General features: G+C 46.2%; 1 protein-coding gene and 1 long non-coding RNA gene across 7 annotated transcripts in view; one reads left to right on the top strand and one right to left on the bottom strand.

The window, feature by feature from the left end:
- Nucleotides 1–17191, bottom strand: part of LOC143273823 (uncharacterized) — a 57163-nt gene extending 39972 nt beyond the window's left edge. The window contains exon 1 of the long non-coding RNA XR_013052018.1: nucleotides 16858–17191. This is a non-coding gene — a long non-coding RNA (uncharacterized LOC143273823). The remainder of the gene's footprint in view (nucleotides 1–16857) is intronic.
- Nucleotides 17192–17943: 752 nt separating this feature from the next.
- Tbl1xr1 (TBL1X/Y related 1) overlaps nucleotides 17944–25527 on the top strand; it is a 154265-nt gene continuing 146681 nt past the window's right edge. For 3 of the 6 annotated variants that reach the window (XM_076573992.1, XM_076573987.1, XM_076573990.1), the window contains exon 1: nucleotides 17944–18198. The gene's annotated coding sequence lies outside the window, so the exon portion shown is untranslated. Of the gene's footprint in view, nucleotides 18199–18524; nucleotides 18681–25315; nucleotides 25434–25527 lie in introns of those variants that run through there. The other 3 variants (XM_076573988.1, XM_076573991.1, XM_076573989.1) reach the window with 2 other exon arrangements.

Below are 25527 nucleotides of genomic sequence, written 5' to 3'. Positions count from 1 at the left end.
TATTAGCAGTTTCTATTCTGTTAAATGGTTAAGAGGAAGGAAAAGGACAATAAAGAAAAGCACAGCCTAAAACTTTACTATCTGGCAGGAAACATTTGCTGAGCCCAGCTCAGAGCTCCTGTTCCCTTTTGCCTGCACTCAGTTTTCCTGACCCCTTCTAATCCCCTCTAGAAAGGAACTGACCTAGTCCTCAGCTACTGGTCATTTACTCAGCAAATACAGCTTGCCTTTCTGCTCAAAAGCAAAGCTACCAAAAGCTGCATTTCCCAATCAACAGGATGCTTCCTCTCCTCCACTACTGCCCTTCTCTGGGTTTCCTCCATGGAACCAGGAATAGGGACGCCCCACCTCCAAGCATCGAGAATTCTGGTTTTCATTGCCCAGGGTAGTGGAAAGGCATACTCTAGACACAATCTCCTTTGGGTCCAAGAACAGATTCACGAGGCCCCTGGACTCAGTATAGTAACTCAAAGTGCTTTTGGGTTCCGAGCACTTCACTAGTTGTCTCCATTGCCAGGCTTAGATCTGCCCACTGTATGTGGTGGTAGTTAAGTCTTGAACTCAGACTTGGGATGTAGCTCTGTTGGTGGAGTGCTTGTCTAGCATGCACAAAAGCCCTGGGTTCAACTTCAGTACATCATAACCCCAGTATGACGATGCACACTGTTAATCTCTGCACTCAGGAGATGGAGGCAGGGGCATTCTCACCTACACAGTGCGTTGGAGGCCAGGCTGAACTGCTTGAGATGCTGGCTCAAGACACCAAAGTCTTGAACTTAGTCCCCTGGATAAAAATCTAGTTCTGGTCTCTAATGGGCCAGTGGCTTTGTTTTTTATCATGGAGGGGAATAACAGTATTTCCTATTTCATTGAACTATGTAAGGATTAAATTATTTCATCTGCTTGACATTGTTTTGAGCTTTTGGTACCAGCTATCTTTGTTGCTTAGTATTTGAGGCTTAAGCAGAGTCATGACTAGTTTTAGACATAGTCTGTACTTTTCACAACAGTATAGCTTAAAGAAAAGTCCACTTCAAACTTAAGTCAGGCCAGCTCCACAGGCCTGGTGAGACTAAGAAACAGGTGAAATATGTTGACAAGGCTTCCAGCTTTTTTTTTTTTTCTGGTTGAGGGGGTTAGAGTGCAGTCACAGGGGTTGAGATAGCATATCATGTAGCCCAACCTGGCCTTGAACTATGTAGCTAAGGTGACCTTGAACTTCTGAACTTCTTGCCTCTAACTCCCATGTGCTGGGATTGCAGGTATGGGTCACCATCCCCAGCTCTCCTGTTGTTCTTTGTGCGTGTGTTTACATGCGCAAGCATGCTTGCGGATGCCAGAGATCAGCTTCTGGTGGTGTTCCCACCCTGTTCTCATTGGCCTGGAACACACAAAGTATACAAGGTTCCAGGAGAGACCTTGTCAAAAACAAAAACAAAAGCACTCACACACCATAGAAAGATCTCCACCATGCCCCCAATCAACGCCTGAGGTGGGGGGGGGGGAGTTGGCCCTGTTGTCATAAGAGCAATAGAGCTATCCCTGACCCTCCCCAGCTGCAACACTCCGGAGAATAGGCCCCGCACCTTGCTAGCAGAGGTGTGTGTGAGCCACCTCCAAAACTGTGAGAATGGGACAGCTGGCCCACTTCCCATCTGGCAGACCAACCCTACAGCTGCTCAGGCCCAGACCCAAGGTTATGACTGGCCTGTCCCAACATCCACCCCATCTATGACCTGTGGGAGCACATGAAGGGACCTGACCCAAAGCTGCAGGATCTCTACAACACAGGGTGCCAGTGGGATGTCCAGAAGAGTCCTGGTGGGGGCCCAGCATTGAACCAGACCAATGACTCTTTGCAGTGAACACTTGCAAGTCGAGATGTGTGGACAAAGGGGTTCACAGTGTGATTTGTTGGGTCACACTGCAGCTTCCATGATGAGATTTTTAATTCCTTCTTTTTTTAATTTTTTTCTCAATTTATTTTCTTCATTGTTTTCTCTTGAATTTTGTTTTATTGGGGGGGTACATGGGCAGAGGGCAGATTCGAAGGGTTGGGGAATGTGTGGGATCAAGATATATGATGTGAAAAACACATAGAATAAATACACTTTATTCATTAAAAAACCTACACACAAATATAGAGAAAGAGGCTCAAAAGTATGTATTTTTTATTTATTATTATTTTTTTTGTGTGTGGATATGTGGGTATGTGGGTGCACATTTGTGAAGATCAGGGCCCTCTTTCCACATTTATGTTGGCTTAGGGCATCTAACTCAGGCTGTATGCCAAGTGCCTTTATCACTTCACTGACTCATTTTATAAATTTTTATCTCTTGAGTTTATATAAGGCTTTCTCAGTTTTTATCATGCTAATGGACACCATACATTTCTAGAAGGCAAGTTTAATGTGGTATTTCCTAACTTTTTTATTTTTTAGAGATGGGTATCATGTAGCCCAGGTTAGCTTCAAATTCATTATGTAGTAAGCATGAGAACTTCTGATTCTCCTCTCTTCACCCAAGTTGGTAGAGAGCTGGGATTATACACATGCACCACCACACCTGGTTTTTATACACAGATGGTGCCTTGTGCTTCCTGGGCAAGCACTCTACCAGCTGATCTCCAACCTCTCATTTGTTTGTTTGTTTTAAATAATCTAATCATTTACTTTCAGAAGCATGAATTAAGTACCATTTGAGTGCAGCACAGTTTGAGAAATGCTGACATAAGGAATGACTATGCTTATAATAACTGTAAAATCACCAAAACACTGAACATTCTTCTCAGAAGTACAGCGGGCTTGTATTCTAGTGCCTGTAAGCATGGTGTGTCTGGGACTGTGTAACAGTGGCAGTGCTAGCCACTGTCATGAACCCATGGCATGTCCAGGGTTGTATCAAGAGCCTCAGAGGTAGGGTCTGAAGCCAAACCATTGGGAAGAAGCAGTGCAAATGGAACTGTCAACAGGAATTGCTTCCAGAGCATCCTCTGAAAGGGCAAGAGTTCCCACTGGCTGGGGTCAAGGAAGATCCAGCATCTTTTGACCATATTGAGAAATTTGCCCTGTGTCTGTCTCCAGCCAGCATCTGCCAGCACAGTCAGCCACTTCATAAACTGGAAAGGAATCTCCTGTTATTTGAATATTTGTGCCCCACATCCCAAATTCATATATTGGCATCCAATGTCAAAGGTCACATAAGATGTGGAGCTTCTCTGCCAGCCCTCACTGGGGTTCAGCAGCCTTCCTAACGAGTCATGAGCTAGTTTGTCCTCTGTGCCCTGTGAAGAAGACAGCAAGAAAGTGTTAACTGAGCTCAGACGTGGGCTTTCCCCCGACACCAACTCATCAACTCTGCTGGAACCAGCATCTTGAGATTTCAAGCTTCCAGAATTGAGAAGAAATTTCTGCTGGCTAGAAGCTACCCAACTTATGTAATTTGAAGTAACAATCTAAACCAAGATATCATCTCAGCTTACTTGAGACAGAAGAACTCTTTATTATTTTTATTTGTAAAAATATCCGTGTGTTATTTACCTGTGTGAGCATGCAGCATATGTGTGAGGTACCTAGGGAGGCCACAGAGGGCATCCAGTCCAGTGTAGCCCAAGTCATAGACTGTTGTGAACTGCTTGATAGAGGTGCTGGGAACTAAACTACAGTCCTTTGGAAGACAGGCAAGTGCTCTCAACCACTGAGCTATCTCTTGTACTAGAAGAATTGTTTATTTAAGGATAACTTTCTTTTAGACACAAGACAACAAAGCTGAAGAAAGCCATACACAAATTAAAGTCATAGTACTTGTCTTAGTTTGGGTTTCTACTACCTGGGAAGAGACACCATGACCATGGCAACTCTTATAAGGGAAAACATTTAACTGGGGTTGGCTTACAGTTCAGAGGTTTAGTCTGTTGTGGTCATGATGGAAAATATGGCGGCATGCAGGCAGACATGCTGCTGAAGATGTAGCTGAGAGTTCTAATTCTCAATCTGCAGGCAGCAGAAAGAGACTCTGTGCCACACTGCATAGTTTGAGCATAGGAGACCTCAAAGCCCACCCCCACAGTGACACACTTCTTTTAACGAGGCCACGCCTTGTAATAGTGCCACTCCCTAAGGGGTAAGCATTCAAACACAAGTCTACGGGGGTCATTCCTATCCAGACCACCATAGTAATATTATTTTTTTATTTATTTGAAAGTATTTGTTCATATTTGTATTTGGTATTTTAACTTTGTGGAATTTTTTTTCTTTGTTTCTTTTTCTGATTGTTTTCATTTTGGAACAGTGTCTCAAGTAGTGTAGGCTGGCCTGCAGTTCACTAGATAGCATCTCCTGATCTATCACTATCACTAGCAGTTCACTAGGATCTCCTGATCCTCCTATGGGTTAGGATTATAAGACTATGTTTGGATAACCCTTTTAAATTTCAAGATAATTTAACATTTTAATATAACTAACAGGGACATTGAGATGGCTTATAAGTTAAGGGTGCTTGCTGCCATCAGACTTGTGCTGGATCCCTGGGACCCACATGATAAAAGCTATTACCAAATGTGCACTATGGCATACAATAAATGAATGCAATATTTTTTTTTCTTAAATAAAAGAACAGCAAATTATCTTGTAAAGCCAATGTAAAACAAGTAAACTAGAGCTATACTTGATTTAGATTTGTGGTTTTAGGTGAAGAAGATATGAGTTTTATTAAGTCTATAAATATTTTTGTAATGTTCGAGAGAACTTAAGAGACACATTTTAAAACCAATCAGTTGTATTTGTGAGTAGTAGATAACTGCTTTTGATTCTACTTGCCCAGCAACGTAAGCTTTTTGTTCGTTTCAAGACAAGATTTCTCTATGTAGCCCTGTCTGTCCTGGCCTCACTCTGTAGACCAGGCTGGCCTCAAACTTGGAGATTCACCTGTCTTTGCTTCCCAAGTGCTGGGATTAAAGGTGTGTGCTATCACCACCTGGCTGCAATTTCAATATTTTTAAAAAGGAAATTGGGCTCATTAAACACATACATGCAGTTTAATATATGGGAATTTAATTCACCAAACTAAAACATGCTTTTAAAAGGAACAGTTAGTTTTTTTAAACTTACACTTTTACCATTCTTGCCATTTTGATACAAGTTCTTACTATTAGCTTAAGTAGGCCTTGAATTTATGGCAATCCTCCTGCCTCAGTGTCCAGAGTAATGGGATTACAGGTGAGTGTCACTGTGCTAAGCTCTATAACTCGAATTTCAAAGGTTAAAAGTATAATCAGGTTTTCAAAGGCATATCTAATAAGATTACTACAGAATGACAGGTAACCAAGTAACCATGTCCTCCTGTGGCGGTGGGAGAGGTGGGGGAGGCAGGGAGATGGTGGGTCGCTGACTTCCCTTCCCTAACCAGGACGCACTCTAACAGAGGACGCACACCGACTGACTTATGCCCCATCTGTATCCAGTGAGTACTCTAAAGAGTACTCATGTAGGACCCGTGACACAAATTCTGTTACGATGGGTCCTTCCATTAAGCAGCTCTGCCCACTTTGCCTTTCTTTTCTCTCTTCACCAAACTATTAAAAAATTTTTTTGAGGTCCATGTTTGCCTCAAACTTCACTTGTATATAGCCAGGGACAACCTTGAACTTTTGATTCTCCTGCTTTACCTCCACCTCTGTATTGTGGGATTTTAGATGCGTGTCTCTGCACTGTGGAACCCAGGGCTCACTGAATGCTAGGTCACCACCTATCAAGTGAGCCACGCCCACAGCCTAAACATCAAAGTAAGTGTTTTAGCAGTCCTTGCCCTTTCTAGTCTGAACCTGCCTAGTCTCCCTCCATGGAAATGAAGACTGTGCCTTCAGAAGCCTTAAGTTCATGTTCTTAGGAACAGGAAGAACCTGGCCATACTGATAGCTTGATCCAAGGCCTCCTAGCTCTCCAAACTGTGAGGAACATGTTTGACTTTTATGCCTTCCTGTCTAAGGAAGACACTGCCTTTTCTGGGTGTTGAGAAAATTAGAAACAGTACACAAAATGTCTTGAGAAATGCTTGTACTATGCTTTATGAATGAGAGCAACTGACGCTAAGAGCCAGTCTATTCACATGTACAAAGTCACTGCATGCTGACCTGGGATTACATATGATCAGTAGGACATTCCTTTTTTTTTTTTTTTTTTTTTGGTTTTTTCGAGACAGGGTTTCTCTGTGCAGTTTTGTACCTTTCCTGGAACTCACTTGGTAGACCAGGCTGGCCTCGAACTCACAGAGATCTGCTTGCCTCCGCCTCCTGAGTGCTGGGACTAAAGGTGTGCGCCACCACCGCCCGGCCATTCCTTTTTTTAAAAAAAAATAACATAATTTTTTTTTTTAATCTTTGGGTATTTCACATCATGTGCACCAATCCCACTAATTCCCTAGTCTTTCCGTATCTGCTCTCCACCCGTGTCGCCTCCCCCACAAAAAGTTAATAAAAAATAAAAATTAGAAAAGAAAGAAAAACAACAAAAATCTCGTCAACCCCTCTGGGCAATGACCCGCTCCTCTATCAACCGCAGTGTTTCTGTGCAGGTACCATTCCACTCCGTCTTCCTTCCATCTCCATCACATACTCATTCATCCCGGTGGCATTGGAAGTTGAGGTGTGTCATGTCTAATCGGCCCAAACCAAACAGCTTTACTTGTGAATGTTCATTAGCTTCTGCTACACTGTCAATACTGGATCCTCAGAGAGACTCTCAGGTGTCCTGTTGCTGCCCTGAGTCACGGGGGATCCTGCGGCTATGGAGGTATAGGGCTGGCCCCTTCATGTGCTCCAGCAGTTCCTAGATAGGGAAGATGTTGGGGTGGGCCAACTGAAGGCTCTAGCAGGATATTCCTAATAAAAGGAAACTTCTATCTGGGCATAGTGACATACACTTTTAATCCCAGCACTTGTGGAACAGAGGCAGGTTTATCTGTCTCTGGGAGTTCAAGGCTTGTCTGACTCTGTCTCAAAAATATAAATAATTAAATAAATAAAACATTTAAGCCAGGCTTGATGGTATATGCCCATAATCCCAGGAGGAGTCAGGAAGGTCAAGGTCATCCTCAGCTATATATTGAGTTTGAGGTCAACCTGGGCTACATGAAATGCTGTCTGAAAAATATACAGAACAAAACAAAACTCAAAAGCACCGGAAGTAGAAGACAACTGGAGCTTTTGGATAACTCAGCGCTTCTTGGTTTACACTGGCTGTTTAGTTCACTATGTTTACATCATCATTTTCTTAAAAATTACATTTACTGTGTGTGCGCGCGCGCGCACTGGAGGAGAGGTCAGAGGACAGCTTCTGCAAGTCAGTTCTCTTGTTCCACTCCGTGGTTCCTGAGACTGAATCCAGATTCGTAGTGAGTCATGAAGCCCTGTCTCCACTTCCTGCCTCCTTTGAACACTAGATGTGCAAGTCTGTCTGCCTGTCAACATTTTCCTGAGGACATCTCAGACTCATCAAACTATTAAAAACAAGCACTTTTTAAAAAAAATTGCCCGCCTGCCACCTCTGCAAATGGCAACTTCATTCTTCTGCATTCTTGGTCCAAACTCAGTAATCATCTTTGGACTCTCCTTTTCAACAACATACCAAACACTATTCCTTTTCTTTCTCTCTCTCTCTTTTTTATCTTGACAAGTGTGCAGTTTGCTGCGGGCCGCAGGAATATATCATAAGAACTCAGCTGGATTCCTCCAGAGAAAGCCAAATTCCAAGGAGTTTTTGGTGTTACTTGGCTTGTTATATATCAGCTGTATTCTGTTATGAAAATCATGTGTGCCTTCATAGTTTTCCCAATTGACTTTTCTCTAAGAAGGGCTAACAGCGTGGACTGATCACTCTCTGGACATACACATTCCAGGTATTTGGAGAACAGCCTCAGGAAAGGCTTTCTCTGGAATCAGATATCTCCCTTGGCAACTTTCAAGGACTAACAGTAATAGTAGTTCACATGCAAGTCTCCTGATTTAAGGTAAATTCCACAAGAAGACACCACCTAGGTCAGGTGGATGTTCAGTAATAGCTTTACACAATTTAGCTCGGACCCTCCTTTCTTACAGCCTTACTAACTTTATAGACCTCTAACTCCTTACCTAACCACTTCTAGGAATATTTAGATAACCTTCTGCACTGACAGCTATGCTCAGCCAGAACCCCAGTTCAAGCCTCCCTGTAATTATCATCATTGGCAGCATCTGGCCAGGTCTATCCCTAGATGGAGGAAAGTACCTTATCAGAGATACCTCCGTACTTTCTAAGAACAGACTTAAGCATCCAGGCTACCCATCTGAGAAGGCCAATTAAGCTTTACTTCCTGCTTCCCCAAACCTTACCTCTAGTTCCAGATCTGCCTTTAACTATCACCAAAGGCATCTGGCTGTACACAGGTTGCCTAGCAACTGAGCACACCTTCCCCCTCCCTGCAGAAAAACGGCAGATAGCTTGGACAGATAGGAGCAACAGGAAAAAAGAAGACGGTTTTATTTTCTCCCATTGACCTAGCAACTTATAGATTCTTAACATTTTCTACTAATCACGTTTAAGAGTTTAATAGTTAAGCACATAAGATCCCTCTTCTTAGATATTACCTGAATTTAGCCTTTAGTTAATTCATTTCCCCATTGGTCACTTCCCTTTAGGGTTGCAAATGATAATTAACGGTTATTGCCTCTCAATGTGACTCTTATCATGCCTCCGTTTGACCCTGGAAGCCTGGCTTTATATACCAGGACTTCCAGGGCACAGGGACGGAGAAGAGAAAAAAGAATGAAAGAACTTGACGGGTAAGAACTTGAGAGGAACAAACTGAGATGGGGAAGAACTTGATTGAAGGGCTAGAAGAGAGTACTAGAGGAACGAGATGGAAGATGAGGAAGAGCCAGATGGGGAAGTACTAGCTGGGTGAGAACAAGCCAAAAAGGGATTAGATGAGGCAGAATAAGACGAGAGAATTAAGATAGAACTTAGAGGGAGCAATAGGTAAGTATAGAGAGAAATCAGGCAAGAAAGGAGCTAGACATGGGAACAGAACTGAAGCTGTGTATAAAGGATGTTATGCCAGAAAAATTAAAGCAAGTGGACTATTAGAGCTCGGTGTGCTGAGATTCTATTTCCTGAAAATGTCCTTGCCATTAGTAGTTCTCTCTCCTGAGCCCCTGGGGTGTATAATATTAAGGCTGGTCCCACTAATATTATACAAGAGCAGTTGAGCCAGGCATAGGGACTTATGCCTGTACCCCTAGTACTTGGGGGCTGAGATAGGAAGAGCAAAGAAGTTCAAGGCCAGCCTGCAAGCACTGTGGACTGTGGGCCCTCCTGGCAACAGAGTAAGATCCTGTCTGTACACTGTCTAATTTCTCTAGCCAGTTCCTGACACCCACCATCTTCTCTGTGAGAGTCCTCAGCCAGCCTCAGCCCTCACCCTCTCCCACTTGGTCCTCTGTGTGTAGGAACCAGACCCCACCCCATTTCTAAAGGAGGTGGGCCAAGCCCCTTCCACCCTTCTTTGCTTCATACCAACCAGATGACATTTGCTCTCATTCCCAGCATACAACAGCTGTGCTTTTACCTGCTTCTATGTGCTTAACGTTCCCTCTACCTGTAATGTCCCTTTCCTGATGCTGGACACTCTCTTCTCTGTGTCATTGGTGTTCTGCTCATGTGTCAATATAACTCAGCAACCTTTTCTATCTAAGACAATGTACCATGTTAACTCCCCACCGTATTTTGCTTAAGCTTTGTTAGGACTTCACTTTTTCTTTTCTTTCCTTTCTTTCGAGACAGGGTTTCTCTGTGTAGTTTTGGAGCCTGTCCTGGATCTCACTCTGTAGAATAGGCTGGCCTCGAACTCACAGAGATCTGCCTGGCTCTGCCTCCCCAGTGCTGGGATTAAAGGCTCGTGCCACCACCGCCCGGCTTTATGACTTCACTTTTGAGTGTGGTTATCTAACCAGTTCCTGGCCTGTGGAGTGGCAGTGAGGAGGGCAACCACCAGTAGCTGGGCTTGACTAGGACAGAAAGAGCTGGAGAAGCCATCTGATAGCTTTGCTGGGGTGCTCTGTGTACTACGGAGTAGAGCAACCTGGCTCTTTTGGGTGTATGTAAGTTTGTATATGTTTGTGTGGGTGAAGAGTGAATGGGTGTGCAAATGTGTGTGATAAGTGTGGGGTACATGTGCACATGAATGTGGTAGTCAGAGGACATCTTCACGTAGTTGGTTATCTGCCTTTAAATGGGTTCTGGAGACTGAACTCATCAGACTTGTACAGAAAGCACCTTCCCCTGAGGAGTCGTCTTCCTGGCCCATGCCCAGCATTTGTGTGGGTGATGAGCAAACTCAGGGCTTCATGCTTGCAAGCTAGACCTCTGACAGCTTATTCAAATGCTCTGCTTGAATATCAGCAGTAAAAGAGGACAAACCTCCCTAAACCATTTTATATTATCTTTGTGACAAAAGTTAAACCATAATGCAACTTAGTTTATTCTTATCTATTTATTTTTAGACAGTTTCACCTAGCCCAGGATGACCATAGATTTTATGTGCAGTTATTGGCCTTGGACATCTATCCTCTTTTACCTTCTCTGTGTAGTGCCGAGGATCAAACCCTGGCTTCATGCATGCCGGGTAAGTGTTCTCCCAGCGGTGTGGATGGATTTCTAACCGGTCTTATTAAATAAAAAACACAGCCAAATACAGGGGTGAAAGCCTTAGATTAGGGAAATAGGGAAAACACCAGCCAACCTTACCTCACCAACTCTGCAGCTTCCAAATGCTTGTTACTTCCTGTTTACCCATGTCTTTATTGCCTTGCTATTCTGCCCTCTCATTGGCTCTTAGCCCAGCTACCTTACTTCCTCTTCCTACACAGTTCTGTCACTTTCTGTTTGTCTATACAGACCTCCAGACATCTATGGTTGGTACTGGGATTAAAGGCCTGTCACCACACTTGGCTCTGTTTCCTAGTGTGGCCTTGAACACAGAGACCCGGCCTGCTGATAGGAATAAAGGTGTGTGCTGACTGACTTCTTGTTTACTTAAAATGGCTGGCCTTTCCCCTCTGGTCTCCAGGCAAGCTTTATTAACATACAAATAAAATATCATCACACAGCTGAGCCTACAAAGCAACTTGGATACATTTTTTAGAAAGTTTCTTTATATTCTTAACCTCCACTTAGTACAAGACTGAAATGTAAACACAAAAAAGTATATGTGCTGTTCCGTTCGCTGTCAACGGCTTCTGAGCTCCTTCTTACACTAAGCACAAATAAATGTTTGCGGAATGATAGCAAAACTGACATCACAATATGAAGCTTCTCATGCTGCCAGAGCAGTACAAGGCGGTCAATAAAAGTACGTGGTTGGTGAGACAATGTGCCGTGTGTGTGTGTGTGTGTGTGTGTGTGTGTGTGTGTGTGTGTGTGACTTTTTGTTCTGACTGAATCACAAACAGGATACAAACTGCTATTTTTATATTCTGAGAGACATGAATAGTTTATAAGGTAGGTGTGATTTTTTTTCTTTCAAATTTTTATTTTAAAAATGTATGTGTATGTGTGTGTCTGCATGTGGATATGTATGTTCAGTTGCCTGTGGAGGCCAGACGGCACTGAGTCCCTGGAACTGAAGTTTACAGGTGGTTGTCAGCCACTTGACATGTGTGTTCTTAACTGGTAAGTCATTTCTCCTGACCCCTTTTCTTTCTTTCTTTCTTTCTTTCTTTCTTTCTTTCTTTCTTTCTTTCTTTCTTTCTTTCTTTCTTTCTTTCTTTCTTTCTTTCTTTCTTTCCTTCCCTTCCTTCCTTCCTTCCTTCCTTCCTTCCTTCCTTCCTTCCTTCCTTCCTTCTTTCTTTCTTTTTTAGTTTTTCAAGACAAGGTTTCTTTGTATAGTCCTGGCTGTCCTAGAATCCATCTGGAGACCAGGCTGGCCTCAGATTTGCCTGCCTCTGCCTCCCAAGTGCTAGGATTAAAGAAGGCCTTTCTTTCTTGATACAGGATCTTGGCTAAGTAGCCCTGGCTGGCCTGGTACTCCCTACATAACCGAAGCTGACTTTAAAAAAAAAAAAAAAAACAAAAAAACCTCTTTCAATATTCAATATAATTTTTTCTATTGAAACAAAAGCCCTCAAATACAGGGCTTTTGTACATTGATTGTACAAATACAATCAAATATATTGATTGTATTGAAGGGGTGTTGGAGTCAGCACAGAACACCAGATTCTCAGCAGCAAGGAGATTTATTTACCCCAAAAGAATATGCGGGCCGCCTCTGGGTCAGGCAAAGACAGCAACAGCTGACTGACACATAGCCATTTTAAGGGCTCTAGCATGAGAAAAGAAGAAAGCGGGTGTCCCTCCCTTGGAAGGGTTGGGGTGGCTGTCTCCAACTAGCCAGGAGGAGAACAAGAGATGAGGTACCAGGCTTTTTGTCATGTAGTTTGGTGGGTTTGACAGATTGTATCAGGACAGGTCAAGGAGCACTGTGACAAGGTCATGCTGATGATGAAAAGTCACAGGAGTGCAGCCTGCACAGATGGATGGAGACAGAAGCTTGTGTGCCATCTAGACTCTGGCCAAGCTGCTCAAATCAGTCCTGACCACAGAACTGCACAAGTCAGAAGGAAACAGAAGCCCATCACAGCACCTCAAAAGGACACTTACGGAAGCTGAGCAAACACGAGCTACTCAGTGCTGAAAATGAAAGACATGAGTTATAGCACTGGCTAATACTTGTGGTACCAAACATCTTCTACATACTGTTAAATTTGGTTTGAATACTTTAATTATGTGGGCTACATAATGTAAACATTTTAAAGCATCATAGTAGTTTAAAATCTTGCTGTATAATGCTCCTTGGGTGAAGTATTATTTGAATTAAGAAGTCAGGATTTGTTTAGCCAGAGGGGTGAGTGTGTGTGTGTGTGTGTGTGTGTGTGTGTGTGTGTGTGTGTGTGTATACAGTGATTTTTTTTTTCCAGGCTTGGTAATAATTGCCTTTACTCGATGAACAATCTGTGGAATTCACTATGAGACCAGGTTGGTCTCAAATTCAGAGAGATCCACCTGGGTCTGGCTCCCAAGCGCTGGGGTTAAAGACATGTGCCACCATGCCCATCTAAAACTTATTTAATTCATTCATTCATTCATTGATTTTTGTGAGAATAGTCCATACTGTTTTAGAATTCCTTACACGATTACTTCTCATTGCCTTGTATCCACCTCCCTAGTTTTTGGATTAAAAGTGTGCAGGACCAGGTTTGGTTTAGGCAGTGCTCAAGATGGTTCCTGGGAGGAGGGCATCAATCATTTTACCAACTGGATTACTGTGGTGATATTTTGTGTACCCTAATAAAATTTGTCTGAAGATAAGAAAGACAAAGGAACAAGCCACCTCTTACCTCTAGGACTCCTCAGCCTGAAAAGCTTTCCTCAGCCGAAAGACTTTATAGTTCCTGTCTCCTCACGTCTTATATACCTTTCTCTGCCCACCATATCACTTCTTTTCTCAACATGTCTAGTGCTGGGATTAAAGGCATGTGAGGATTAATTATTACTTTAGACAAAAAAAGGGGAAATGTGGTGATATATTGTGTACCCTAATAAAATTTGCCTTAAGATCAGAGGACAGAACAAGTCACTAGATTAAACAGAGAGGCCAGGCAGTGGTGGCACACACCTTTAATCCTAGCACTAGGGAGACAGAGATCTGTCTGGATCTCTGTGAGTTCAAAGCCACCCTGGACTACATGAGATTGACTCAATCTAGGAGAGAAAAGGAGCCAGACAGTGGTAGCACATGCCTTTAACCCCAGTACTTGGGAGTCAAATGCCTTTAATTCCAGCTCCAGGGGACACACACACACACACACACACACACACACACACACACACACACTCTGCTGTTTAACAGTCTGTGATGATATATTGCTTGTAATCTAAGAAATAAAAGCTTGCCTGAAGATCAGAGGACAGAGCCAGCCACAGTTAGCCACAGAGGTCAGGCAGTGGTAGCACGTCTTTAACTCCAGCACTTGGGATCACGTATCTTAAATCCTAGCACTAGGAAGGTTGAGACAGGAAGTGATATGGCTGGGCAGAGAAAAGAATGTAAGGTGGGAGGAGACAGGAACTCAGGTCTTTTCAGGCTCTTGCAGGCTGAGGAGTTGGTGAGTTAAGAGGTGACTTGCTCTGCTTCTCTGATCTTTCAACTTTCACCCTGTTATCTGGCTCCAGGTTTTTATTAAGGCCAATTAGGATTTGTGCAACAACAGTCTCCTTGAGATTAAAACGTTCCATCCAGGTCAATGCAAGCTCCTTAAGCAGGGAGGTCAACAACAAGAAAAGTTTCAAGAATTCCCTGAAACTGACCAGATTCCCTGGTAAACAATGGAAGCTGAGAGTGCCTCTCAGAGAAATGAAGCTGTGCTACTCAGACTTTGGGAGGAGAAAAGCTGCAAAACAGACTTGGAGACCAGCAAAGCTACCAGGCAGAGGTTTAGGCCAATAGAGGTGCCTGGGAAGAAGACTCTCCACCTTGTTAAGCTGCCACCCATGCTGGGGTGGACTTTAGTGATGCAGCTGTCTTTAAGTCATTTCTGCTTCTGTCAGCAACCCCAATAAAACTCATTGGCTCACCAAGTGGTGCTATCTGCACTTTGGTCTGTTGTGGGTTCCTTACCTGGGGTGAGATGAATGTTTCATCTCATAAGGAAAAGTTTTGTCACATACCAAACAGAAAGATTAAAAAAAAAATTTAAAAAATGCTGAAGCCACACTGAGCTTTCAGATGGGTTCCTGTATCTAGAAACCAGAGCAGCCAAGGTCCAGGCTCAGCTAACTCCCTTTAGTGTGTAGGTCAAACATTTTGCACATTTAGACATTTTGTTTGTGGGAAGTAGAGCATCTACAATAATGCCAGGGACTCTGTTGACTGTGTGAGCGCAGGTGCAAACAGGCCAGCGAGAGGTGAGTTCAGAGGACAACCTCTGGACTCAGTTACCTTCCTCCTTATTTTGGGTCAGAGTCTCACATAGCCTTAGCTGGCTGGCAATTACCATGTAGACCAAGCTGGCCTCAAACCCAGACATCTGCCTGCCTCTGCCTCCCAAGTGCTGGGATTAAGGTGTGAACTCCCAAGAGTCTCATTCCTGCTGAGTTGTCAACTCCCGGTTAGGTAGCAGAGAAGCTTCCTGCCTCCTGTCTTGCCATTGGAGCATAGGAACTGAACTGAACTTAGGTGGTCAGGTGGCATATCAACCTGCTGAGCAATCTCAAAGGCCCAGGTAATGATTAATAATGGTAAGATAGTCTCTTGGCTCTTGGGAGGGTGGGCAGGAGGATTGCCAAGCTTTTGAGATCAGGCTGTGATACACAGGAAAATCCTTCTCAGAAACAACAACAAAAACCAAACAAACCATGAAAACAAAACCCCTAACCCTGCAACCAACAAACAAAATAGGAAAACAAAACAAAACAAGCTTAAAAGGCACTTTACTGGACAAGTTAAAGGCACAAGCCCCCAACTTTGATTTCGGTCACGGCATTTAAATAAAGCAGTCTCCGTTCTAAGACACTGTGCCTAACAAATTCGGGTTTCTCAGCACTCTCAATGTTTAGCACTGAACTGCAGGGTCCAGGAACTGGCTGGAAGAGATGTCTCAAAGGAGGGTTTGGAATCACCTGCTTGGCCCTGGCTGTAAAGACTGGTATACATCTTGATCCACTCGCAATGTGGTCTCATTTTCTTGTAGCTGTTGTTTAGGTTAAGGGCGGGAACCTCAGCTGGACTACCCACTCCACCACCCTAAAATAGTTTAGAGGCTCACTGGTGGTCAGACAAAGAACCTTGGTGCAGTGAGATATACTTTACTCACTGAAGAGAGGTTTATGTTGAGCGGACAGTTCATTTGCCAAATGGGAAGATACTAAATCCTTTGGGCAGCTGAAGGACGGGAGCCAGGTCTCAGCTCTGGCAGGCCACTAAAAGGCAAAATCAGCTCCCTCTGAACACCCAGCTGTTTTGGAAACTTATCTAAATTCCCATCAGGTGACATTGTTTAATCTAACATTCCCTCTTTCACATGTGACTATAGCTCCAAGGACACCCAGGCTCAGGCTTTGAACTTTCTGGTAGATAGGGCATTTCCAACTCCACAGACTTTCTTTTGGTGACTCTTCCTCTCTCTTCCAGTGATCTCAGTCATAACAGACTGCTGCTGGCAAGGAGGGGGCCTATAGGGGAGAGACACTGACCTTGACTGGAAAAAAAATCTAGTCACTGATTTTATTAGGCAGGACTGAGTCTATAGCCGTGAAAGTGACTTCAAACGACACTTTGAAAATTTATGCTTGAGGCACTAAAGACAGACCCGTGTATGTACACACACACACATATATTCAAATATTTTGACAACTTGAAAGCAGAACCTTTCACCTAAGAAGGTTGCAAAATATTATTTTTAAAGACATAGTAGCTGAAAAGCAGAGTTTTAAGTCATATGTTAGAATTAAAAGGAAGGTTGTTTCTTACGCTCCAGGTTTCTGAGAAGCTCAGGAAGGTCAACGCAGTGTTTAAAAATGTTTTCCTTAAAAAGCAAAATACAAGCCCTCTGTACTCCCCCAATCACACTGTGACTTTATTGAGCAGCCGAACCGCTTCAGAATCCGCCTTCACGTGTCACACGCATGCAGAAAGTAGGAGACAAACTCCCGTAGATGCCACACCGCGGTGCATACTTTAGTGAACCTTCATTCACTCTATGTGAGCCGATCGACCAAACCCTCCCAACAGACCCAGAAGACGACAAATCGCACATGTGGGCACACATACTTCAATTACAGCTTTGCGTTAGCACCAAACCCCTCTCGCCATGTGCGCGCCTCCCCCACACGCGGTGCTCGGATCCCATCCGGCACCTCGCCCCCTGCAGACGAAGCACCTTTCCAGGTACGCTTCCGAGCAGGAGTGTTGACTCGCAACGGAGTGTGCGGCGCTTTGCATGCGATGTCCACCCCGCGCCCGCGCCGCGCTCCAGCACCTGCCCGCTGCCTGCAGGGATTGGGCGGCCGCGGGACAGCCCCGGCTGCGGCTCTGGAACCCAGGCGCCGCGCGCCCAGCCCCCAGCGCCGCCAGCCAGCGAGGGAGGGTGGGTGCAGGGAGCGGAGCGAGCGAGGAAGCGGAGTGGAGCCGCCAGCCAGCCGCCGCCCCCACCGCAGCGCTGCCTCCGCCGGGGCCCCGCCCCTCCGGCGCGCCCCTCCCCTTCCCCCTCCCCCTCCCAGGCTCAGGCTCCCTGCCCCCTCGCCTCGCCTCCTCCGGGCTCCCTTCCCCCTCCACGTTCTCTTTCTCCACCCCTCCTCCAGGCTCCCCTCCCCCTCCCTTCCTCCTCCAGGCTCCCCTCCCCCTCCCTCCCTCCTCCCAGGCTCCCCTGCCCCTCCCTTCCTCCTCCAGGCTCCCCTCCCCCTTCCTCCTCCAGGCTCCCCGCCCCCTCCCTTCCTCCTGCAGGCTCCCCTCCCCCTTCCTCCCTCCTCCCAGGCTCCTCTCCCTCTCCCTCCCTCCTCCCAGGTTCCCCTCCCCCTCCCTCCCTCCTCCCAGGTTCCCCTCCCCCTCCCTCCCTCCTCCCAGGTTCCCCTCCCCCTCCCTCCCTCCTCCCAGGTTCCCCTCCCCCTTCCCTTCCCCCTCCAGGCTCCCCTCCCCCTCCCTTCCTCCTCCAGGCTCCCCGCCCCCTCCAGGCTCCCCTCCTCCCAGGCTCCCCTCCCCCTCCGGGGGTCCTCCTCACTTCCTCCCCTCCCCCTCCGCGGATCCTCCTCCCCTCCCCCTCTCCGTCCCCTCCCCCTTCGCTCCCTCCTCCCTCCCCGCGCGCCCGGCGCAGGCCGCTCGGGTTTGTTTTGCTGCGCGGCCGCCGCCGCCGCCGCGGGCCCGGAGCTCATTTGTGCCTGGCTGGTCCCCGCGCTCCCCGGTGCCGAGCCGGAGCCGTTGGCCGCTCGCGCGCTTGGCTCTCTCCCTTAGTAACAGCTCCCCTCCTGCCTCGGTGCTGCGCCCTGCCCCCGCGCCCCTCCCCCGCCGGACCCGCCGCCCGGCTGTCAGCGCCCGCACCCCAGGGCGCCTAGGGGTGCCGACGGCGGCCAGGAGGGGAGCGCCGCGCGTCCGGGAGGGGACAGCGTCGCCAAGCAGGTGAGCGCGGGCCCGGGGCGGCGGGCGCTGCGAACTTGGCCTGGGCGCGGGGGAGGGGCGGCCGCGCTCACGTGCTGCCCCCCCTCCGGGTCGGGGTGGCCGGGCTGCGGGAGACGCTCGGCGCTGGCGAGCGGGCGTGGGGGCGCAGGCTGGATGCGGGGCCGCAGCCGCCCCGGGCTGGCGGAGCGGGGGAGCGGGCTGGGCTCGGGATGGACGCCGGTCCGCGCTCGGGCGCGCAGGGTGCAGCCACCCGGTCGCGCTCCCCTCCGGGCCGCGCCGCGCGGAGACCCCCGGCGGCGGCGGGCACTGCGGGCGGCTGTTGGGGCGCGGGCGGGGGAGGGGCGCGGCCCGGCCTCGCTCGCTCGGGACGCGCGTGTGGGCACCTTGTGTCTGTGGCCTCTCCAGAAGGAGGCCCTGGCCACAGCCTCGGTAAAGTTGGGTCAGAAGTGTATACAGTTGGCAAACTTATTACCAGCTTCCTGGTAAGTTTCAGGGTGGCACACAAGTCACATTATCCTCTGACAGTGTACAGGCCAGGTTGTGAGTGTTTGCTGGGTGACTTCCTCTTTGCAACCGATGTCTTTTTTTTTTTTTGAACAGGCGCAGACTTTCATTTAAGTGTAATATTCCATTTTGAAAGGCAGCTCGAGGCGAGCCATGCATGTATTAGAGTGTTCGGTAATTTTGGAAGTTCCCAATTTGGATTAAATTTAGGTTGTGAAAATGGTCTGTTTCGTGTAACATTTGGGTTGGGTGGCTTTTAAGAAACTCTTTGTTGGGTTACTAAACACTGAAAATAATTTGGTGATCACACAGAAGTGTTGGAACGTAGCAAACACGACATTTCCTTAGTCTGGAGTTTTCTTAAAACCTTAGACTTCACAGGACCCAGGGGGAAGGGTTTTCCTACTTATGTCATTTGCAGTTAATTAGGGAAGTTTACTGTTGGCTTTCTTGTTTCCCATATAGAAACCTTAGACTGGTCTAAACATGTTAATAAAACATGATGGGTGAAATGATGTGTTAGTTTTAGTTTGAATCTTGAGACTGAATGCTCCTCCATCAGTGTAAAGTAACGTCTTTTTCCTCCTCTTCCCAAGTCACTTGCGGGTAGTCCAAGGCCCTATCATACTGATTTAACTGAGCTAAAATGACTTTCCGTGAGTATCTGGATGGCCGGTTGAAGGTAGTGAGTGAGTTTTGGGATTCCCTGTGTGATTCATGTCCATTTTTGTTAAATAAGAGCCATGCTTACTGGAGTATTTCAGTAATCCCGACTTCCTGAGACTGTATGTTCTCATCACTTTAATAAGTTTATAGTCTGGGGAAGTAGGGCATCTTTGCACAAAAACATTGTGTATCAGTTGGATTGAATCGTGGGAGTCAATGGCAAGCTTCCCAAATTATCATTGAGAGTTCTAGAAACAGTTGGCATTTACCTATGGGGGAGGGGTGGTAGGATGAAAACGTGCCTGAAAGGAGTTAGGCAGGCTCTGTGTGCAGTTAGAGTCTAAGTCTAGCTTTTTTGCTGCTTTGGAATATTTCTGTCTTAGTTTTGCTGTCCTGCAAGGCATGAAGTCTGTAATCACAAACATTGAACCCTCAAATCACTTTCCCTTTTTCCTGTAGTTTGAATAGAGTGAGATCTCTAGGATTGAGGACAAACATTAACCCGTGGGGGAAGGAAACAATTTGTGTAAAAAGTTAAGCCACTCATCCTTGCACCTGAGTCCACTGTTTAAAGCTCACTTCTAACCTGTACATGTTGTTAACATGAGACATTGGTGGTAAATGGAGTTTCTTAATTTGGATGTGTTTTTTTTTGGCATTATTGGAAAGTGCTCTGCCTCTGAGCTACAGCCCAACCTTGAGATTATATTTTGTGTTGACCTTTGTTGAACTGTTAAACACTTTTAACTTCTTTTACATATGCCAAAGAACCTTTTGATATTTCGAGTCTATCTAATTAAGGTTTTCGCAGGGTTGATTTTCATAATACCTGACTGCCAAGAAAACAAGAAATAAATGCTTCCTGTGAACTGGGAAGCTTTCAAGCCAGTGAGCAGAAAGGGTAGCTATTGCTTTATAAACATGGGGTTTCTGATAAAAAGGGGTGTGCCAGATGGACCTTTGGAGCTTCAGCCTGTCGAGTAAATGTGCTGGTTCACTTGTGGTCAGAGCCTGTGTACAAATTGAGTCCGCCACACAGTCTCTCTTAGGATGGAACATTACTGTGGAGATTCACTTAAGTTCATTTAGATGGAGTTAGTTGAAGTAATTTGTTACTTATATAAAGACGAACAGAGAGAAATGCATTGGAATTCAGGGGAGAGATGGCAGAAACCTTGGCACTGGTGAGGACTGTGTTGTTCTGGTACATGTAAATTGGACTCATTTTCAGAAATACCATTTACAGTGCACATCCCTGAAGTGGGAAGAGGAAGGCAGGGAGCAGCAGACATTACATTTTGTCCTCAGACCTTCCTTCCCCTGTGGCTGTCTGGCTGTGAACCCTTCACTTTCCCCGCCAAACTGCCCCCAACAGGGACTGTAGAGAGCTGATGCTCAGGAGGGGTCACTGCTTACTGCCTTTGGCATCCTAAGAGTACAATTGATTGCCCTTTTACCAGAGAGCTAGGGGACAAGGACTCTGAGCCACCTCCAGGAGGTGTGAAGTGCAGCTGTCCTTTAGACTGATCCCTTGTGGTGAGTGTTGTGTTGGCTTTCTCTGTGGGTGATGAGGTGGAGAACGCTCAGAAGGTAATTCCGATGAGGCCTTGACAAGGGGCGCCACCCTGGTCTTTCTGTCCCCCTTTCCATGTTCTTTCCAGATGACCATTTAGGACACATTTCCCTGATGCTCTGCCAGGCTTGGATTTCCCATGTCCTGACAAGTCTTCTCACTGGGACTGTAGCTCTGTGGTACCTCTGATGGTGGGTGGATAGTCCAAGAGTTCTGCCATCGCGCTTAAGTCCTGCAGCTTCTGTTGAATATTAAAGGTAGCCTCTCCAAATACTGGTGGCAGAAAGAAAACTAAGAATGGAGAGCAAAGAAGAGTGTGGCCAACTGTCTTCAGAAGTGTGCGCTTCAGAGGACTTGTGAAAGAAAGGCCCCACGTGTTGTGTTGTAGTGTAGTTGTTTGAGCAAAGATCTCTTGGTTCTCTGTCCCTTGAGGGTAGACTAGAGCTGCCACTTGAGTCTTCCCTCTGTGTCACAGTTAAGACAATGGAGTTGGTGTATGTGTAGTGTTCAGAACAGTGTTTGACTTGCCAAGCATTGCCTGAACGTCAAGCCGTGCCTTTGGTTGTGAGGTGGTTTCTTTGTGTTATGTTTTCCTTTGGTTACTGCTCTGGGGGCATAAATATCACATGAAGCTCTCAGCAGGTCTGTTTCCTGAGTTTGTGGGCAACATTCTTGAAATAAACGTAGCATACTTTATTTTTTCTCAAAGTTGTGCTTGAGGCTTGCTCATGGAGAGCTAGACTGCGCCGTTGTCAACGCTTCCTTGATTGGTGTGGTTGTGTGGGGTGGGTTTTCCCACACCTCGGGTGCTGTCTCTTCGGACACTTGGTCTTAGGCTTCAAGTCTGTGTTCCACTGGAAACGTTTTCAAGTTTTTAAATATAAGGGAATTGTTGAAGCCGAGTCTGGCGGAACTTGTGGTCTGTCTTAGAGGTGGCTGTATTTTCTGCCCTCAAGCCTTGGCCATGGGTGAGTCTGCACTCCCTGTTTTCGGCTGCCAGGGCAGCTTTCCTTAGGAACCTTGCTCACGTCTCAGCCCCGCAATTTTTCTCCCATTTTACCACTCAGCAGCAGCAGTGCCGTGTGTCACATGTCTGTCAGTCAGGACTAGACTGGTGCTTTGACAAGTCCTGGTGACAATTTCAGCAGCTGGTACCCTAAATTTAACTGAGGACCGAGGCTCAGGTAGTGAGGGGCAGGAGCAGTGGCTTGGCACAGTGTGGCTCTGATTGTCTTCTGGCAGCGAGGCCACAGGAAGAAGTCCGTGAATGTGGTGGGAGTTTTAGGTTTGATCTTTGCATTAATATTCCTGTTTTTTTCTGAACAGGTTTCTTCTCTTATCTAGTGTAACTATTGACAGTGTCATTTCTACTGGTTTTAATCACTTAGGTCCCCCCGGAAAACCTCAAATAGTTGCTTGCCTCTTGCCAACTGGACTGAGTTCATGGCCTTCAGCCTGGCTTTTAGGGTTCTTTTCTACTTTCCATGCCCTCCCTTCAGCTGGACCCTTGCCGGCCTCTCACATCCTGTAGCTGCCGTGTCTGTTGCTGCCTGGGTTTTACTCTACCCCCCCCCCCCCTTTTTTTTTTTTTGTCTAGTTTCAGCCCCACACTTTGAGAAGCCTCTTTTGCAGTCCTGACATGTTCTTCTCTGATTCTCTCTCTCTCGCTTTGCTTGTGGGGGTGGGCCCTGTTGTGCCATTGTGAGGGGTTCTTCCCCCCTGCCCCTGAGGGGAAGACCTGTCTTCTTTGGAGAATCATGTAATCATGTTTGTATAAGTCCTCTTTTAAATTGAACAGTGCTGTCCTTTCTGCCTTGAATGCTGGAGTGGACAAGGGAGAAAAACGTGGTCCATTCTTAGTGGTCAGTGAAAGTGGGTAGGTTGGTGCTTGTAGCTGGGAATACTAGCTGCAGTGTTAAGGGAGAATGTGACTTTATTTATCAGTCATTAGGAGTTGTGTTACCTTCTCCTTTTCATCCAGTTGTACACAATGACTGTTTCTTACCTGAAATGCCTGGGACCCAGAGGTGTGTTCCTTCAGATTTTAGCATGTAATCATGGGATCTCGGGGATGGGATCCAAGTGTGAACCTGAAGGTCATTTTTGTTTCATGTGCACCTTGTACCATAGCTTAAAGTGATTTCATATTTAGTGTTGTCCGCTTTTTCTGGTGTCTTGTTATCTGATGTCTGGGTGGAGTTTGTGTTTGGTGCTTAAGAATTTTTGGATTTTTGGAGCATTTTGGAATTTTGGTTTTCTAACTAGGGATGTTCAACCCGTGTGTTTGCCAGGTATGATGCTTATGATTTTGGAACTGGTGTGTGTTGAGACAGGATCTCATGTAGCCCAGGCTTCCTTTGCATTGACTGTAGCTGAGGCTGGTCTGAATCTCACCCTCTGCCTCCTCCTTCAGTGCTGCTGTTCAAGGTGTGCTACTCCTGTTGTTGGTTCCTTAAACGTGGAAGGACTTTGCTTTCTGGACAGATGTTCCTTGTGTTTATTTCTTTTCTAATTTTTCCCTCTTTCTGCCGACCCCTCACGCTCCAACCCCCAGATAGGGTTTTTCTGTGTATCCTTGGCTGCTCTGTAGACCAGGCTGGCCTGAAAGACATAGAGATCCAATTGCCTCTGTGTCCATAGTGCTAGGGCTAAAGGGGTGTGCCACCACCTCCTGGCTTTTTTGGAAAGGGTCTCACTGTTCATGTGTCCTAGTATGGCCAGGAACTTGCAATCCTGCCTCTGCTTCCTGAGTGTCACTACGACAGTCCATTGGACCTAATATTTTTCTCTTGGTCTTTTATAAATAAAATTGTGTTTTTGGCCTTTCTTTGGTTATAACATTCTGATGAACACTGGAGCTTGATTTCAGCCATCACTTTTAACATATTAACATTTAGCATAGGTCTGTGTATTCAGTGTAAGTAAGTGGGTTTAATGTACCAGAAGAATGTTGTCTTAGCCATCTCTTCTCCGAAGGTTTTTTATGGCAAGATAATGCTGTATTCATTCTAACCCACCAGGTTAATTGACTCTTAAGGCAACTAATTTGATGTTATGTCCTTCCAAAATGTTTAATTTAGAGTTTAAAAATGTGTGCTTTCCAGTATAATATTGAGTTGAACAAAATGAGTTGAATGCTGCTTTGAAATTGTAGCTCAGAATGAACACAAGGTATCCCCTAGAGTCCGAAGTGCTCAGGTGAGGAAGGAACTGCAAAGATCCAGTTTAAGGAGCACAGGAGGAAGAATGGGTGCTGGATGGGCATCAGCCAGTGGAGCTGTGGAGTCTGCCTATAGTGTGTAGCCTCTTCCTCCCCGGGTTCCCCAGAGGAGGTAAAATTGAAAAACCAGAAGAGAACTTGGTGATGAACTCAGAAATGATCATTCCAGCATTTAGTAGAGAGTTTCTTTGATTTTTCTTCCTGTGGTTTAGAAACATGACAGTGCTCTGTAGTGCTGTTTGACCTTGAACTCCTGACCCTGCAGCCTCAGCCTCCCAACCACTTGGGTTGCAGATGTGTCCACCAGGTCTGGCTTCAGTAATTATGTGGAATTATACTCTGGGTTTTCAAATTTGCCCACCCTCCTCCCACATATGCCCAGGGTCTCACGTAACCCAGGCTGACTTTGAACTCCGATCCTCCTGTCTGTCTCCCAAATAATGGGATTGTAGGATGTGACTCCATGCCTGGCTCTTTCTCTGTATTTTAAGTAAGGATGTTCGAAATTTTTATTTTGTATAGTAATTTTACTTTTTAGGAATTAGATGTTAATCTTTGTGATTATTTTTCCTCCCCTTCCCCTCTCCTCCTGTCCCCTCCCCTCCTTCCCCTCCCCTCTTTCCCCTCTTTCTCCTCCCTTCCTTTCCCTCCCCTCTTTCCCCTCCTCCCCCTCCCCTAGTTTCCTTTTTTTGAGTTAGAGTTCTCTGTAGTCCCAGGACAGCCTCCATCTGGATGTCTAGCTGAGGATAATCTTGGACGTCTGAGTTGGCCGTCACTTCCTGAGTGTGAGGAGGATTGGGTGAAAGGGCACCAGTGCTCCGTCTGCAGTGCTGCGGTGGACCCCAGGGCCTCGTGCTTGCTAGACTAGCATTGGGCTCTTTTTTTTTTTTTTTTGCTCTGGGGTCAAAGGTATTAGTGGTTTCCTCTTTTTCCTCAGTATTCTAGAAGGTGGAGTGTTGTGAAGAGGTAATCAGTGAGGTGGAAGGTTTGAAAGGCTGACAGAAAGTTTGTGCTTTTGTTATTACTGTGTGTTTGCTTGGACAGTGGCAGCAGCATTTTAACATGGATCCGGTGCAAAGCCAACAGATTTATTTCGAGTTTCACTTAGAACTGTTACTGTTTTTACAACTGTGGTGTGCTCTCCCGCAGCTGCTGCGTGCCTGTGGAGGTCGACTTCTGCGAGTCAGTGGAGTCAGTTCTCTCCTACCTGGTGCTTCTGGGTGTTGTGTTGAGATCTTCAGGCTTGGTGGCAGGTGCCTTTTGGCCCATGAGGTATCTTGCCAGCTCTTTAATTTTTTATTTTATTTTTTGCAGTGCTGGGGATTGAACTCAACAGATGATTAACACCCCCTCCCCCCAAAACCAA

The sequence above is a fragment of the Peromyscus maniculatus genome, chromosome 6 (assembly GCF_049852395.1).
Source record: "Peromyscus maniculatus bairdii isolate BWxNUB_F1_BW_parent chromosome 6, HU_Pman_BW_mat_3.1, whole genome shotgun sequence".
In the NCBI taxonomy this organism is placed as follows: domain Eukaryota; kingdom Metazoa; phylum Chordata; class Mammalia; order Rodentia; family Cricetidae; genus Peromyscus; species Peromyscus maniculatus.
This window is presented reverse-complemented; position numbering and strand designations above follow the sequence as displayed.